General features: G+C 38.2%; 1 protein-coding gene and 1 long non-coding RNA gene across 8 annotated transcripts in view; one reads left to right on the top strand and one right to left on the bottom strand.

Annotated features, from left to right (window-relative positions):
- The window catches only part of Lar (tyrosine-protein phosphatase Lar), a 464,266-nt gene that overhangs the window by 146,687 nt on the left and 304,532 nt on the right, over window positions 1–13,047 (top strand). For 6 of the 7 annotated variants that reach the window (XM_069133251.1, XM_046613986.2, XM_046613980.2 and 3 more), the window contains exons 1-2: window positions 5,086–5,304; window positions 7,357–7,399. The gene's annotated coding sequence lies outside the window, so the exon portion shown is untranslated. Of the gene's footprint in view, window positions 1–5,085; window positions 5,305–7,356; window positions 7,400–13,047 lie in introns of those variants that run through there. The other variant, XM_069133249.1, reaches the window with a different exon arrangement.
- Window positions 9,935–13,047, bottom strand: part of LOC124213104 (uncharacterized) — an 84,302-nt gene continuing 81,189 nt past the window's right edge. Inside the window, exon 5 of the long non-coding RNA XR_011176300.1 lies at window positions 9,935–12,570. This is a non-coding gene — a long non-coding RNA (uncharacterized lncRNA). The remainder of the gene's footprint in view (window positions 12,571–13,047) is intronic.

Here is a 13,047-nt window from a genome sequence, read left to right as displayed (position 1 = left end):
ACCATTATCCTTGCATGATATTGAAAGTCAACATAAAGACCATTTCGAATTACCTGCCATGGTGAAATTATCGAATCCTGAGGCTTCGTGATTATTCTGTTGTTCTGGAATCGAAAGTGGAGGCTAGAATTTTCATGAGTACTTTAGCCTCAAAACAGGTAATCACGATGGTGAATCACATGAATTCCTGACTGCTCGTCAAGTCATCTCCACTTTTATAGAAAACTACAATGTAATCTTATCAGAATATTGTAAGTATCGTAAGAACTGTTGAATATAACCCATCATTTTAACAAAAAATGGTTATACCTATACGAAACGGTGCTACGTAGTGGAATGTTCTTTCGGAATTTGATGATTTATGAGTAACAGGATGTAAAAAAGTCATAAAAATCATCGAAATTTGGAAAATATTACTTTTTCATGTATATCCGTGTCACTTATTTTGTCTATTCTTCAAGCCTATTTATAATAGCCCCATTCGACATTCAATACCGAACACAGATCTGCAAAAATAATTCAGTTTTATGCAATAATCGCACCGCAGAAGAAGGATCTGTAACTATTAGTAATCGACGCACGATCTTACAGAATTGATTATAGTATCGGAGGCTGGCACATTGTACTAATTAGTGTTTACAATTGACAAATATTGTACTATTCACATAATCCCAATGAGTTCTCAATGTTTCGATGGTTAATGGGTATCTGAATTAAATAGGAAATTTCATAAAAAATTTATAAAGTATATAATTCGTAATGTTTACTATGGATAATTGATGTTGACCTGATACTAGTTTGGTTCTAACTGACTACAGTGTTTTTCAAATACTAAGTGACACGTAGATCCTATTCACGGACACAAAGGGGCAAGATAGAGGGTCCTTCTTGACTACCAATTGGTCTTTTCTACACGAAGAGTCCTCAATTTTGGTTCTTAGAATTTTCCAGCTAGCTCAGCGAAGACTGCAGAGTTCTCTTTCTCTGAATATCGTAAATTGACGATATATGTTTCACTTCTCTTTCTCAAGTCACTTACTGTTTTTGCCACCTAGACATCGAAACTTGAAGCCCTTGGGCCCTCAAAGACGCTAGTGAGTCCGAACAGCTTCCTCCAAAATGCGAGAAATATAAAATACTGTTACGAGTACTTGGGCTGTACAAAAGTACCATGGAGTGCCAAATTTGCATGATCAGGATTGGGAATGGGGATGGTTGAAAGCTGAGTAAAATCAGTGGAAATATCCCATACGCATGTTTGGTTTGTATACGTCCCTCGCGCCTTTCGTCCGCGTCCCTCGTCGCTCTTCCCTCGGCATCTGAAGCAAAGATTCGCGAGACACGAGCTCGTTTGCGAGTTGGCCAACGTGACGAAGGTTCAAAGAGGATGTCATCCTCGGCACGGGGTCCGTCCCTCTCGCCTCGTCGCTCCTCTCTGCCGCAGGGTCTCTTTGCCATTCGGTTTCCCCTTTTCCACCCCGTCAAAGTTGGAAAGTTGTAACGTTTTCCCGTGAATATTGGCAGCTTGGAAATTTCTAGCGGCTTCGGGGATTAGGTATGCCTTGTATTAAAACAGCCGCGCTGCCCCTCCGCACCCGTTATACACGGGTACCAGTTTGCATAAAATTTCAAATGTCGTACTCCATATTCAACGGTCCGTTCTGACTTCTGATTAGAAAATGCGGACGCCGCGCCCACTTCCTGCTTTAAGCCGAAGTTCAGCTGCCGAGTAGGCGTGTCACGTGTTGTCTGTGAATTCGTTATGCTCTCATGTTCAATAATTGCGTAGAAATTGCTCCTGATTTCAATGAACCTTCCCCAAAACTAAGATCAGCTGTGACAGGGTGTGTATACCGGGAAAATCTCTTGACACTTGAAAATCAACCGCGCATGCGCCAATTAATTCAATCTCATTGGTCGGCGAAATCTTCCCGCGGTGATGTTCTTGTCTGCGATGCAGGCGGGCCAACCTACACAAAATGTGTACGTTTGAATTTTCATAGCACAAGCATCGAATTCCGACCATTCTTTGAAGAATCCACTTTCCGGCCCAGTAACAAATGCTTCCCAAATCTTTCCGAGTCACTGCCTCAATTATTTGAGATTCTAACCTCGAAAATTCGTATCAACTACATCGCCGCCAGAAACAGTCTAACAGCTGAAACTCGAGATGGCCAGCTTGCACGAACAGCCGATAAAACTCGCGCATGCGCAGTTGATTTTCAAGTTTCAAGAGATTGTCCCGGTATACCAGCATTTTGTCACGAGTCTTTCAAAGATGTACTTGTAATTCTGATACTGATTGAACTTGGATGTCCGTTGCATGCTTCGTAGGTTTGCTATCGTCTTAAATCGTATCACCATTCGTCCTTATTTGATTTGATAAATTTGATCAATTTGAATGACTGCTTCTCTCATCTTTGCGACGGACGAAACCATTTGCTCCATTTGCGAAGCCTTCAATCTAAGGATTACATTGAAATGAGAAAAATTAATCATTAACGAGGTAGTTCACCGCAGTTGAAAATATCAACAAATTCTATCACGTGCGAAATTATAATATTTGATAAAATCACACACGGCGCTCATTTCTGATGATTACCGTTATTAGATCTGCAAACCAGCAGATCTAATATGAGGAACGAATCACGAAATCATGTACAAGACTGGAGGAACAAATCGCAATAAATTCCGTCTTGTCAAAACATGTTGGACTGTGTAGTCATACTCTGTATAGCCCGTAAAAAGTCAAATAAGATTCACAACGTTGCTCTTCGTGTACAGAATCATTGATTTTAAATTCAGAAGAGCTGGTAGAATTACCTTGTGTAAACAGTATGACTCGCAGAGAGAAAGACAGCTTTCCGACGTCACTCAGGTATTAGAGCTGATATTATAAGCGATTCTATTTTTCACTCTTTTTGCCTCATATTTTCCTCACGAACGTTTATTCCGTTTGATTTATTTTCTTCATGATTTATTAATGAAATTCATTTTGATCGATTAATTGGTATTTTCTACACATTTTTCGTAAAACTGTAGAAGTCTAAGAAAAAAAAAAAAAAAAAACTTAGGCTCGAAGAGTCAGTGTAAAATATTCTGTTGCTGCAATAATAAAAGTGATCGATTTGCCTCAATTTTCTGTCTAGATAAACTAATGGGTATGTAAACCGAGTGGCTGCTTGCTGTACAAAATAGTTACATCAACCAGATAGCAGGTTGAAGATACAAGAGACAGAGTGTTAAATTGCCGTACATTTATTTTATCAAAAACTGCCGCACACAAGAGACATTTGCGTTTTTTTTTTGTTAATACGTAAACGAGGTTTTTGCACCTATGGTTCATTCCAGGAGTCTATAAATGTGCGTTAAACGAAATATCACAGGTATCTGAATTTCTTTTACAGAAATAATAATTATACGGACTAATAGGAAGTAAAACAAAGTAAAAGTATTACAGCCTCTTGTTTACGCCCAGAATTTTACAGCCTACTGACTTGAAACAAAGCCTTTACCCTTCGAGTTGCACTTGTCACATCGATCGAAGATTTATTACTCCACTGGAATGGACCGATCAAATATCACGATTTCTATGGCCATTTTTAACCCCTCCTCCTGCCGCCGTAAAAAATGTTATTTGATATTTGAACGCTCCCAAAGCCCATGTTATCTGACGTCGTCCAATAGTTTATTTGTGAACGTTAACCATTTTGTATAATTTCAGTTCGTACAACAGCCGGAGTAACTTTTTCAGTACAGTAAAGGTTGTATAAAAATTTAACACAATATGTATAAATGCCACTCTGTTTAGAATGCGTCGTAAAAAATCTAAATACCACACGAGTAGTCTCAAGAGACTTCGCGGAAGTCGAGTTTATAAATTGTACGATTTCCCCATTGAAGTGTCGCGATGATATCAACATGTTTCTACCGTGCTGTCTGACGTCTATCTTACACGTTTTTCCACACTTATGAGGCATTCCATACAACTTGGACCTGGATCTGACCCTTTTTTACCTTTCGAATTGGGCTCGTGTTTTTTCATATGACTGTTCTGACTTTCTGATGTTCTGATTTGTTTTTAATTGATTCGGATAATCAACAATTTTTTAATGCTAACGTATTCATCTACAGCATCTTATTATTTTTATTGTTCTTCGATCAGTTCTTGGAAAATCATTTCAAAATTAGAGGTAAGGTAACATAATGTAATATAGAGCTGGCAAATTCAAACACGATTCTCAATAATTGCGTGTATTTCCATGTATTGACGAGATATTAGAATGTGCTCACTTTTCATACAAATTTTCTTAGCGAGCAACGTTTTTCAATGGAGTCATGATTTTTCACCGTCACGGGAATACGAACAAATAAGCAAAAAAAACAAACGAAGAAATAAGCATGGAAGGAAAAAAAACCCACTAGAATATAAAACCTTGTCACAATTCCAATAGCTAAACATTGCAATAATAAACGTGATAGTACCAAACTACGATACCTATTTGGTGAAAGCCTTTTAACCGAAACGTTTATTTGATGCATCGTTAACCCTTTGGGGGTCAGTCCTTATCGCTGACTAAGTACGATACCAACAATCATTTGCAATCCTGAATATTCACCGGTAAAAGTAGTTTCAGAAATCACTGGCAATCATATCTTTCAGAAAATAGTCATCACCGGGCAATATTTTCTGTCAGTTCAAATGTGCACAGTGTTCGTCGGTATCTTATCATCAGATAATTCTTGGTGTTTGTCGATGAGTGAGGGCGTGGATAAGTTACTCGGCCGATAATAACAGATCGAACCTCTCTTTCTAACACGTGAAATGCGAAACGGCCCATCATCATTGTCGGTATTTCGTTCATCCGTGCCGGTACTACAGACCGCATACCAGATCTGCTACATTCTTGAACGGCGATGGCTCAGAGCGGTTACATCAAAGGGTGATGTGAAAACAGATGAAGCCGGCTGCGGTCGGTCACGAAGATTTCGTATCGAGTTTCAGCAAAAACTCGCAGCCTAGCGCCACGTGCCAAGAAACGCGGCAGGCAACACGCACAGAAACAATATGGCCGCCTAGTGTCGATGCTGTCACGTCGAGCTGGGTCTGACGTTTCCGCGAGCGTCTTTGCATGTGTATTTTTCGTAAACAATTTTTTCTCTCATCTCAACGAAATTTGCAATGTGTGCGATGGCCAAATAGCCGCGTCGAGTGTCGTCTGTCACTCTTATGAAACTGGAAACAAGTGAAACTCTTCTCGCCTGCCTTCCCCGGTCTAACCTCGGCCCATCAACCAACAATCGGTGAGTCTCGTTCTCTACTGTCGCCCGAACCGACCAACCTAACCGTTGTAAACAAACGAGACGCGCTCAGTCTTCCTTTGTTTTCATCTCTTCGGCCCTTTTTCTCTCTGCCCTAACCTAATACTTTCCTGCAGCGACATATTACGTTCCCGCAAGCAGCTGCACCAGATGCAGCGGCCCTACGGGCCCATGATCTCGATAAATTAGTATTCCAGGCCCTACACTGCCCTACGCGACTCCTCTCACCTTTGACAGTTAATGTAACCTAACCTAAAGTGACCTAACCTGCTTCTACATTGCATTGGAAGTTTGGAATATCTACCTGGGCTACGCTTTTCTCTGCATTTAGCATCTAGCATCTTGCAGTTTGAGCTAGGTCTAGATTTCTTGCCAGTTTTCAAATGTCGGTTGTTCGTATTCTTGAAACTAAGCAGCAAATACTGATCTCGGAGTTGAGGTTGATTCTGGAGTTTGGGGATTGTCTTGAAACACAAATTTTTCACAGCTTTCTGATAAACGTACTTTATGTTGTGTCATTCACTGAAACATACTTTTTTTCTTATCATGCACCGGCTAACAGTATTGTCTGTGTAGTTTTATTGTTTTTTTATTATAACGAAAAAGGTGTAATACAATTTGTGAAGAGTTTTATACTATTGGCTTCTGCCTTTTGTTTTTTATCGTTGGTACCATTCAGAATGTAACAATTTCATGAACAATAGTACGGTAACAATGTCTTTAATTGTCAGTCATATTTTACATAATCGTTGACCTCAAATTCAGGCAGAGAATAAAATTGGAATGAGAAGAGAATGAAATGGAGAAAGGTTTTCACTTCTTGATGGTATAATATTTGATTTGTAAATACATCGAGATTCATGTCAGACTTATCTGAGTTCTCGTCTTGCTGATTATTTTATCATATCTCTCTCTTACATATTCCATATGGGTTGTCATATCATTCTGGCTGTCATAGCTCACCATTGGACTTCTTAATTTCAGTATCCTAATGTAAATGCAACGAACAAGATCGCGATACAGATCAATGTAAATGTGTAAGAAACTGTTCTCCATATTCCCCCCTTCCCATTTTACGCTATTCACTAAATTTCTCTCACTGTCTCTATATTCACTTTATATTTTTAAATACATACATATCTTCCAAAGATTTCCACTCAACTTGGTTGTTTGCTTATGGAAATATATGGTATAATAATGGAGAAAATTCATTATTTTTTTATTCTCCTTCATAGAGTTTGTGAAGGTTGGTTGTTTTAAGCTCAGATAGTGCCTTCGATCAAATGGCTGCAGTATATGTAATATACAGCTATGAATAGCATGAAATTCAGTTGTGAATTGTTCGTAGTTTCAATCATTCAGCGATGATTGATGCTCTTGCAGCCACTGCTCGAAAATAATTTTCAGAACTTGGTCATATTTTTCACAGTTTTTTTACCCTTTGCAAAACATGCTCAAAGATTCAGCATCAATCTTCATAAATTCCGTGTTGCAATTTACCTGGATGCAGAGTGTACTTTAAAACTAGTTCGGACAACATCTGAATAGATACTGAAAGGAGTAATCTGTAAAGTCATGACCATAAATTTACTGCAAGCTAGTTACAGCCTATTTATAAATGATATTTATAAATAATAATATAAATGACGAACTACGACAATTGAAAATCAAATACTGTTGCAGTACTCCCAATTCAAATTTTTAAACTGTTTGAATACTTTTAAATTAGAGAGCCATGGTGTGAGCGACTTTTTCTTAATCAATTTATGCTGCTTTGGCTTCGAGCTTTACAATATTTCATCCACTCTTTGACTTAAGGGAAAAAAACACGAGAATAATCAATTAGTAACTCAGTTCTACAGGGAGTGCGGGCAAATATTGATTGGTCATGGTTGAAAAAAAAGTGTTGTGGTTTGAAGTTTGAAAATGTTGTCCTTATCTCAATTAAATATATTTTGTATCACATATTGATATGGTGTCGGCCTACTGTTATAATTCTGACAATAATGTTGGTTTTCTATTCTTTATTTGCAGTGAGCGAGAAGTTTGTTGAGAATCTACAGAAGAAACTAGCCTGGTACGTATTTACCACTTGTATAACATGCTCTTACGTTTCTTTTCCTTTAATTTCATGTCTAATTTGTCACTCACCATTATCCCATTAAGATGTCTGATTGACTTATGACCTTCGTTATGTTATCCAGTGACCTGGGTATTGGTGGTAATGAAACTTTTATGTATAGTTATGTATGGTACCTGTAAAATGAACTTGGAATTGTGGTTCTGATATCGAAACTTCAATTTCTGGAAAATTTCCCTTTTAAACACAGGCAAACGTGTCTATCAAACACTGATTTATATAAATCACACAACTGATATGGTTTCAAGGACTTTCTGTGCTGTATGGAACAATTATCTGTGTCTATTGCCTGATGAAAACAATAATGTTACAACTCCAGTTATCTCATACGCGCATCAAAACTTTCGTCTATACTGAGCGTGATTTAAAGTGAAACAATTCAATCTATCGCAGTAGTCAGCCAAAGCTATAGCTTGATTCATGTTCAAATTCATTGGCCTCGAAAAATATTATGTAATTTACGATTGACACGCTTATAATTACAAGTAGACCAATTTATTTAGCAAGCTTTAATCGGAGGACCACTTTTTCTTCATGTTTTGGCTATAAGGCTCGTCATCTTTATCATCAGTGGTATTAAAAATCCCTTCCCATTCTTTTATCGATTCATTATCCTGAACCCTCGTGAGAGAATTTCTACCTTACCAACTTCACCCTTGCAGCTTCCTGGCTTGTTGTCAATCAGAGAGGAGCCTGATGTTTGAAACTAGTTTTCTAGGTACCTGGACGGTAAATGCATGTCGGTAACGGATCTGTACGCTTTCATACTAATATCACGGAAGCAGTTGATATTTGTAATTTGTGTGGTTTCGACTACACATCTTCAGAAATTGTTCCGTACCATTTACGTTTGTGATACTAAAAACGGCAGAGTACCTACCTGGTTACCGACATGCGCATACCGACTAAGCATCTTGCAAATCAGTTCCAAAAATCTATTTCGTGTCAGACGGCTTTGTTAAATTATAAGGAACACGAAAAACGCGACTGTCGGCATTCCTGAGGCATCTTGAGGCGTGTAGGCATTTTCACGAGATTCATCCCCTCTACCTTACCAACTGTGCTTTAGCTCAATCGGTAATATATCTACGGTGCTTCAACTTCGTATTGTTGACCGAAAGAAGATGCTACATCCTTTATCTTATCAACCATTGAAAAGATTACCATCGATAGGGCCACTGGTACGAATGCATACTTTTTTCGCGAGGAAGGGAAGGTATTTTGAGGCTACGTACGGTTCGCAATCGACTAAACCGACACCAAATTCGGTTATCAGATGTCGCCCAAGCTCTGTTTCAGTATCTACTGAAAGTAATGATGTTCTCAGATGAAAAAAAGTGTTTTAATTGAGGTTTTGTGAGAAAATTTTTTTATCACAGTGTTTTTATTCACATTATTGCTCATTATTTTTCGAACCGCGCGATACCATATCGCTGCAGTTAATTATCATATTTTTTTGACCTATTTGACAGTGACACTTGACCTGTACGCATTTCGGTTATTTTGAGAATGTTACTTGCTTTCATCTCAGTCTTCATCGACGTTGATGCGATATAAATCTTACATGAATTCGTGATTCGCAACCAGTTGGAGTCGCGCGTAAGACAATCGTTGACTAGGAGTTCTTTTATTATGGCCAAAAACTCCACGTACGCAACCGATTGGATGCAGTTCAACCCCGATGTTCGTGGCGAAGAAAGTCGAAAAAGCAAGTCTAATCAATATTTATATTCTCATATTTTGCATGTGCCGTGATAACTATAGATTGACTTCAATCGAATCGACTAACTGACGCTTATTGTACCTTGTACCTTTTTCGGTTATGGTATAATTTGACAATCGTTCAGGATCGGTTAGTCACTGCAATTAGACGTCTATCCAGGCGTATAATCACCACAGTGAACGAACTTGCAATATTGGCAGAATTCACGTTTCAAATATTTCAGAATTGTTGAACATACGTGGATAATTGGTTTGGAAATAATTAATTTTGGTTTCGTGTACGATTCCATGCGAAATTGGACGAAATCGGAAACGTCGATATATTTTCATATATTAGACTTTGATATAGTTTTTCCAAAACCAACTGTATTTTATTCAACTACAAATTTAGCACTCCAGTACTGTAGACGATAACAAATCGGATTATCTTCTTTGGAACTTGTTGCCGGCGTTTTTTCTTTGACTGACAGTGAATGTATTTCCGTCGTCGCAAACATGACAGTCCTCAAGTCTACACTACGCTTCGAATTCAGAAGGTCTGATTCTCTGTGTCGTAAGAAAGACAGATAATATATTGGAAAAAAGCAGAATCTTACATAAGTTGATGTAGGTATACTGTGTTAACAGAAAATTACGAATTCCCAATCGTGATTTATGTTCGGCAGACAGAAAGAGCATATTTCAATCACGAACATGCCGAAACTGAAGACAAGGAGTTAAATAAAATCTGACTAACGACACGAGGCTGCTTACGGATTTATTTATTGATTCTCAGTTATTTGGGGTAATCTAAGATGTGAGCCACTAACTGAGGACATATGGAGATTTTATATGTTGCAGTTGAAGTTGTTGAATTTCTCATATTAGAGGTTCAAAGATACTTGTTAATGCGCGCCACTCTCGTTAAATCATTATCAAGTATTCTAGCATGAGAATTTGATGTGAAAATCTGCCTTTCATAGATTTGAATGGTAGCGCAAAGTTAGGTTAGGCGTACCGAATAGTAACATGAAAGAGACACTGTTAAACGCTTCTGTTTATTAAACACACTTTTAAAACTGATTGTCAATTTACTACACATTTACTGTGCAAAAGAGTTGTCAATTTACCAAATTAGGTTACAAATTTACAAATTTGGTGCAGCTAGATAAATTACTGTGTATTTGTCACAAGTTTACTGTGAGAATTTTTGATTTTACGAAGCTTTATGGGAAACATATAACAAAGTAATTTGAATTCACTCAGTTGTGTAGTTATTTTATTATATTTGTAAGTTTAATAGACAGTAAATGTATGGTGAATTCACTCTTCCATATCCGAGTAAAACTTACAATACAGTGTCGGAAGTTCCATACAGAAATTTTTAACAGTGTATACCGTACATTTTATGCTCCTGGTACAATAATTGCATGTATATTTTGACTTGTTACAATCACAAACTGATTCGTCTCTTTGATAGCATGAGAAGAATGTTGTGATGAACCAAATTCAAAGTTGGATCGTGGTATGTAAAATAATGTAGAGTAGAATACACTTCTCATGTTCGTAAATTCACAACGCGAAGTAATTCTTTTGAAATATCTTATAAATACCTCCAATTCCATAGAACGTCAAGATTTCTCCGAAAGGAGATTTTATATTTCTCTGTGAACTGCAAACGATGAGTCTCATCAAATAATTGTACCCGCAGGCTTATCTTACGGAGCAACAATTCGACATTCCCGTAAGAATATAACGTCCATTTATTGTAACAAACTCTTTCCTCCGACTGCAGTAAGAGAAATTTTTAGTTCCGGTTATCGCTCAGTCCTTAACTATCTTGATTTTTTACCACAATTGAAAAATTTAGTTCTAGGTAAAAAATGAAAATTAGTTTTCCAGGTGTTACCAGAAAGTCTAGTATCCGTTACTATTCTTTCTCATCACGATCACTGTTGCTATATTTTCTTGTAACTGTTGCGAAAATGTAATGCTTGTGCAAGAATAAATTGACGTTAAGGCCTTATTTAACTAAAAAAGGATCGACAATAGCGCAAAATAGTTAGGCGCACCTCGTTTTTCGTAATTCCAACAATATTCAAACAGTTTTTTTAACGATACCTGTCTTACCGAATTTTTTTAGTTACTATTAAAAATGAAATTTTTCTCAGTGTGTGCCAGGCCTCACATACAGTGCAGAGCGGAGGTATTCGTACTAATCCAAAACCAGGGGATTGACAGATGTCATGCTGGGGTTGCCTTGCCTCGCTTCTGCCGCCTGTCCTGAGGGTGAACAGTGCGGGCTTACGCGTCATTTTGGACACGTACGTCTGTGTGTACATTCGAAGAACGAATCGAATCGAATGATGGATTCGCGTTGAATTTGCACACACGGTGGTTCACCCCCCGGTGGAAAAGCAGCTCACTGCAGCCGGGGACATCCGGTTGTACGGTGATCCTGACTCTCGATAGCTCGTTCATTCATTCCTGGTTAAGAAATTCTTATCAAGGTCCGTGTCCGTCTCTTCCGGTTTGCTTTCAGCTTCTAACGTCGCGTAGCCGGATCTGAATTCAGATTTAAACTAGATTCCGTTGGCCCTGATCGACCCGAGGGTCTCCAGAATGGATCTAACGAAATCCTTTATCCCCTCGTCTTATGGCTGCAATATAGGCCTGTTCACCCGTCATCTTGTAACCGGCTCTCGAGGCAAACCGTTGCCGCTTAAATTGGGGCCAGAGATAAAACTCAACTCACCTTTTTCGGGCTTGGCTCGACCTATGCATTTTTAATCAAAGACCAGAGAACACCGACACTGTGTGCCACGGTTGTGCCGCTTGTTACGTCACTCTTAATTGAATTCCATTTTTAACCGTGTGATTCGTAGCTCATTGATCGCCATTTTGTATTTTATTCCGCAGCATGAAATGGGGCGCGGCATGTTATTATACACCTGATATCACAGATGCGAATCCTTCGGATGCCTGCACTGGGAAAAATTTCATTTGTCATAGTAACTAGAAAAATTCAGTAAAAGAGGTATCGTTTCTATCGTAATAAATACTGTGGTGATGGTTAAAAGTGAGATTAGTCCGGAATCTTTGAATAATTGGTATGCGACTGTGATATTTTAATCTTTATCAGAAAATCAAATTTGCATCTTAATGTACTGTAACGTGTCCAGCTATACAGCTTGGCACATGTACAAATAGCCAGCACCAACACAGGGAAGTAATCACCAAAGCTCGGCTCGAAGCGACGGACGAACCCAGCCTTACCAGGAGATAATCCTTTTCCTTCGTCGACGTTAGCAGCGGCGGCGCAGCGATGAAACCAGATCGAACTGGATTTTCGGTATAGATTCACGGACTGACCAGTGCTCAGCAGCGTAGTAACGATGGTCACTAAGCTATAAATAATCAGTTCATCGATTAATCGAGTTCAAAAGGGGCGGGATCGAAGTTTAGAATTTGAAAAGTTCCGAAAGCGCCTAATTCCGAATTATTTTATGGCGAAACTCCAAGTAAAGAAATGAAACTTAAAAAAAAAAAAAGAAATAATCGAACACGATTCGATTGAATCGGTGAAAATTAATTGATTGATCGATTATTGCGATTTTTTTTTCTCGAAATCATGCACGTGTAACCAAAATTTGGTAAATTTCGATATGTAGTCTTAATAGCGGAAAAGTTTTTTGATGGTTTATAGTCACAGTAAGTACTTAGTAAGTAAGACAATTATAGTAATTGATGAAAGATAATCGAGTCGGTTGATTAATCGAGTTTGAAAAATGATCTGTTATACTCGATTAATCGAGAAAAAAATAATCGATTCAATCAAAAATCGTCTATGTTTGGCCATTCTTAATGTGCAGCAAAGCGCTCAC

Source organism: Neodiprion pinetum, chromosome 2 (genome assembly GCF_021155775.2).
Source record: "Neodiprion pinetum isolate iyNeoPine1 chromosome 2, iyNeoPine1.2, whole genome shotgun sequence".
Taxonomy (NCBI): domain Eukaryota; kingdom Metazoa; phylum Arthropoda; class Insecta; order Hymenoptera; family Diprionidae; genus Neodiprion; species Neodiprion pinetum.
Note: the sequence above shows the minus strand (reverse complement) of the source record. Positions and strands in the feature narration are given on the sequence as shown.